At 40.6% G+C, this 5259-nt stretch overlaps 2 long non-coding RNA genes across 2 annotated transcripts; both read left to right on the top strand.

Moving 5' to 3' along the window:
- Nucleotides 1-455: 455 nt before the first annotated feature.
- On the top strand, nt 456-1527 carry LOC136530780 (uncharacterized). The gene is made up of 3 exons (XR_010777869.1): nt 456-526; nt 861-1070; nt 1151-1527. It is a non-coding gene; the product is annotated as an uncharacterized lncRNA (long non-coding RNA).
- A 1135-nt stretch (nt 1528-2662) lies between these two features.
- Nucleotides 2663-3389, top strand: LOC136530781 (uncharacterized). Its single transcript, XR_010777870.1, has 2 exons — nt 2663-2795; nt 3133-3389. It is a non-coding gene; the product is annotated as an uncharacterized lncRNA (long non-coding RNA).
- The last annotated feature ends 1870 nt before the right edge of the window (nt 3390-5259 follow it).

The following is a 5259-nucleotide window of genomic DNA, read 5'->3' as shown; positions in this document are numbered from 1 at the left end:
GCCAAGGCGCCGGCCAAGGTGAGTTCTGTCCCGCCTCCTGTGGCTGGCTGCCTTTGCCCGCCGCGTGAGCGTGCAGGTTGGGCGGTTGTGATCCGACACTGACCGTCGCTCGATGTGCGCGCAGAACGGTGGATCCGGCGGCGGCGTCCGGCGTGAACTGGGAGGTTTGTTCCCCTCCTCCTATCACCGCTCCTCGATCTTGTCTTGCTAAGCTTCTTTCCCTGTGAGCTGATGACTTCCCCGTCATGTGCTTGGTTGCCAGAGCATGGCCGCCCATTCGCGATCAGGGTGTTCAATTTATTGCCTAGCAGGTTGTATTTAGGGTCCTGCAAGCCTGCAAGTTGCTTCGCACCACTCTAGTATGTATACTCTTTTCATTATCTTAATTGAATCCAGCCTAATGAATCATGTGGTGACAATGGCTTGTTTCAACAGGGCGTTCCACTCTGCTGTGATTTTTTTGTGTGAAAAGCCAAAAACAGATGGACAGAATATAGAATAACTGATCATTACTTATGCACGATGAGTACAGATCTTTCCTATCATTTGTAGGCTGTTAGAAATTTTCGCTCTGTACCTTCATTAAAGGCTGTGTTTCATTTTGTTTTTAGATAAATCAAGAAGGATTTTAAATGATTATTGAATTTCGAGTTGATGTCCGTGTTAAGGCATCCTTTTCTCTCTTGTTGCAATACAGAATCTGTACATTATTTGTAGACTAAAAAGAATGGAAGATGTCAACCAGAGAAAAGAAATACATTGCAATGATAAAAAAAAACTGGCTAAAATTTTCTTGTGTAATATCTACTTCATGAATTCTTGCCAAATATAGTATAGTAACTGAATTTTTTGTTTAGCAGATCGATGCCAGGTAACTACCTCTTGCGATTTGCGATAGGGAAACATTTTTTTTTGGCAAGAGGAGCTGTGCGTCAGTCAGAAGCTCACAACAAGACTTTTGATAACATTCGTGTTACCACGCTGGTGAAGCGACGATGGGTGGCATCGAAGCTGAATTGGCTGTGGTGTCATTGTCACCGTGGCATATCATATATCCATAGCAAGAGGAGGTGGGTAACCTTTTTTATACTGCAAAAATGTAGGTAGACATGCAATAGAGTTTGCTTCTCATGCAATGGTTATATGACAGGAAAATGTACCTACAGATATTAATGAAGGCTGTGTCATCTGCAAGCTAATTAATTGCAGTTCATGCTTGCTGCCATAGCGTTAGCACGGGCAATATACTAGATTGTGGAAGGTACTTGATTGGCTCGCCTTCCTGTATCTTTAGCCTTTGTTCTGTGGTCACAGCATGAGCATCAGAGGCTTTGGTATTTGAGAAGCTAGCCTCATTGAGGCAATGGTACTGCAATCTTCTGTGAAGCGAATAGTTTTCGTTGTAGGATGGCCTTAATTTGTATGATTGTCCTCTAATCAGTCCATTTCTCTAGGAAATTTTAGTTTAACCTTTTGGTTTGGATGCTAATAGCCGGCTGAAGCTGTATTTTTTTTCTTCAACCTTTGGTGAAGACTGATGAAGCATTCTGATTCTGTCAGTAGTGGAAAGGTTGCAGCCAAAGGTTTTGGTTTTGCCTTTTCAGTCACTAACAGTGCATGTTTTTGGTGTGCACCTGCTACTGGGCTATCTGCCCAATGACCGCTCGCTGTGGGAGCAGGAGCTGGCAAAGAAGAGAGAATAGTACGCGGCTTTCAAAGATGAGTTCCTTAGAAACCCTGTAAGTCACTGCAGTTTCTGGTCATACTTATGGTATCTTGATTGCTGTTTTCGGTGCACATATCATACCTGGTTTCTGCATCCACGAATTTTTAGAGCTATTCATATGGCAGTCGTCGTTGTTTTTATGATGTATTCTTATTAACATTTCCATGTAGAACTTAATCATAGCAAGAATCAAGTGGAACTGGATAATGCAATTGGCTTACTTCATTATTCCTGCTCCACAACATAGGTTCACTTTGGTTTGAGAAAAAGAAAATGATGTAAGAAACCTTTGAGCCAACTATTGCTCATATGCTGCAGGGTTTGTTGCATGTATGAGCAGCTTTTCCCTCCTTTATTGCTCTTTTATTGGTAACTGATGCTGTCTCGAATTTTTCTTTCATACAGGAATCTTTGAAAAATGTACTGTTAATCTTTGCCAAGCTGAATGCTGGAATAAGATATGTACAAGGGATGAATGAAATTTTGGCACCACTGTTCTTTGTATTTCAGAGTGATCTGGATGATAAAAATGATGTATGGAGTAAGAGATTGTTTTTACCAAATTCGTAGTGTCCTTACATTGTACTGCTGAAGCTTTAGTTTAGTCATTGCTCATTACTATCTTCTGTATGGAAATAACTACAGAAGTAAGTCTTTACATGCTTCGTAGTGCCAAGCATATGTCATAAAAAAATTAATTTTTATTAACTAGATAGTGGTGTTTATTTATCTTATGCTGCATTTGTACTCATGGGAATATACAATCTTTATTAACTATTACGATTTAGTGTGAGCTGGGCATAGTTCTTGTCAAGGGGTGTAATATGCATGTCATATTCTTGTCAAGGGGTGTAATTTTTACCACCAACCATTTATTTTCAGGTTACCCAAGAAACCAGCCAGCCAGAACAACAACCCCCCTTCTCCCGCAGCTGAAGAACGTCTCACTAGAGGGCGCATGACTAGAAGTAATTTGGCAGCGAATTCGGGTGCTGTTTATACTACAGCAAAGCAACTGAAGGAAACTGCGGCTAGGAAAAGATCTGCATTGTCCAAAAAGAATACACAGGTACTATGTGAAACCTTTTATCTCTCTTTGCATTAAAAAGGAACATATAGTCCTTTTGGAGAAGTACATAGCTATTCTTTTGTTCTGCTCCTAAATATGGTCCAGGCTTAGTTTCCTCTTGCTGATTAGAAATATATATGGATGTGTTTGTGCTCATAAAATGTCTTGGGAGGCAGCTGCATGTATGTTTATATTTGCTTTACGCTTCAAAGTTCATGGTTGATAGTACTGCAGCTCACAGAACTCTAGTACTGCAGCTCGTGTTTTGCTTCAGTGTTCAATTAGCTTTGCCACCACTAGTCTCAGTTTAACTAATGCATGCCAATGATTTTTTCAGGAGGAATCTTGAGTTTGAGAAGGAGCATGCGAATGGTGGGACGATGGCCAACATACATATCAAGGGAACCTTCGCTGCTACAGTAGACATTAGTCTTTTGATTCGAATGAGTTCAAACAGTTGTCTGTGCTTAACACATTATTATGTGTTAAGCTATCTACTTGTGTTCTCATTTAGTTTGACACTCGGTGTGTTTTGTTAAAGATTTTGTATGAACAAATTATATTTCGTTTTAATGGATGTCGATGCTTCCTTCATTATGTATTTGTCGTTTTGCGATTATTAATTTAAGCTACCAAACAAAGTGTCGCAACATGAATTATTAATATATTAATCTGGCGTTGCAATATATGATGGCACATATAACAACCACATTTAGTCGTGGCAATAGGTACGATAATCGTGGCAATAGAGAAATTATCTCTTGCAACTACAAAGATGACGGTGGCAATAGAGGAATCTACCTATAGCAACCAGATAGTTAGTAACGTGGCAATAGATGACCTGTCTGTAGCAACCAACCTAAGTAACGTGGCAATAGCCTATGCCATCTATAGCAACCATTCAGAAACGTGGCAATATACGACCTCTCTGTAGCAACCAACCTGAAGAGATGTTGCAATAACCTAAGCCACCTATAGCAACCATTTAGGCGACGTGGCAATAGAGAACCTCTATTGCAATGCTTTCTCTGCGTAGCAACAACCACGATTGCAACACCTATGTTGCGTTGCACTTGCATTGTGTTGCTACACGATCAGCGTGTCGCAATACGTATCGCTAGCAACGCCTAGTTCGTTGCAATTGATACTATTACCACACCCATAGTGGTTGCAATTGCTTTTGTTACAACACTCACCAGGTGTTGCAAAAGCGTCAAAAGTGTTGCAATAGAGGGGCTGTGTGTCGCAACTAAAATGTAACCCATTGCATTATGCTATTGCTACCCTTACAAGTGCAACGACATTTAACCAAAAAAAATTGGTAGCAAAATTACTATGGCTACCATTTTTGGGTCTTTTGCTACACTTTTTTGGCGTTGCAGTAGACCGAAAATCTTGTAGTGTAATGATTTTGTTCTGCGAAGTCTCTTCATAGTGGTGGTTTTCTGAGTTACACCTTGGGTTGCCTTGCGTTTTGAAGACTGATATGTGAGTATTGTTGGGGCAGCTAGGGTTTTCATCAACTTTTTTATAGTGGGTGCAGTTGATCCCATTCTTGAGGCTGGACATGGTGGATAATATTCTATGGGATGCCCTTTCCTGTCCACACTTGGCGGATCAAATTCGGTATCCTGCAAAGGAGATTGTTAGATAAATTGATAGGAGAACTTGTTAGATAATCCTTCTAAAAGAAAAGTAGTAAATTACCTCATAATCAGAAGCAAATTCTTCATCTAGGGCTAGACAGTTGGGATGAATTGGACTACAGAAGAGGTGAGAGTGCCATTCTTGCCCCCAGGAATCAAACAAATTTGAGGAGAAGGTAGCGCTTGTCCATTCATGCAGGCAAAGAGAAGGAAGGTCTGATCCCAGTTGACAAACCCTAGAAGCTTCCATCATCTCACTGATACCTTCTCTTGGCTTCAGAGTGTTCCTAAAGAATAGCTGAGGAGGTAGTTGACCAAGGCCGAATTGACAGGCCACAAAAGAAGGGTTATAGAATTCATAAGTTGGGAGGTTATGTGGGAGAAAAAAACTAGTAGCCATTTTGCAACAGCCATGATGAAATTCGGCTGGCAGTACCTAGGGTTCGATAATACAACTAAAAATTGTAGCAGTTGTTTCATCTGAGCAACCAATTCAAACCGAAATTTGACTGGCAGAACTAGTTCATTGTCTTCATCCTCATCATAAGGCAGCCAAGTCAGCATCGAACCCTTTGAAAAATTTCCTAAAAAGGCGGCCTATATCAACAACAATTGTTATGGTTGATGCAGCTTCACCATAACTCATACACTATTGAGTTCTTCCTTCTTCTCCTTTATAATCTTCAGCAAAGTTGGAAGAAGGGAAGCTCAGATTCCTGAGATTGGGTCTTATAATTTTATGCATGTATAGATTTAGCCACAATTGTATTAACCACCAAGGGCCACTGATGGTATGCACTGGTTCATTTTTTAGTAAT

Source organism: Miscanthus floridulus, unplaced genomic scaffold (assembly GCF_019320115.1).
Source record: "Miscanthus floridulus cultivar M001 unplaced genomic scaffold, ASM1932011v1 fs_201_2_3, whole genome shotgun sequence".
NCBI classification, from domain to species: Eukaryota; Viridiplantae; Streptophyta; class Magnoliopsida; order Poales; family Poaceae; genus Miscanthus; species Miscanthus floridulus.
Note: the sequence above shows the minus strand (reverse complement) of the source record. Positions and strands in the feature narration are given on the sequence as shown.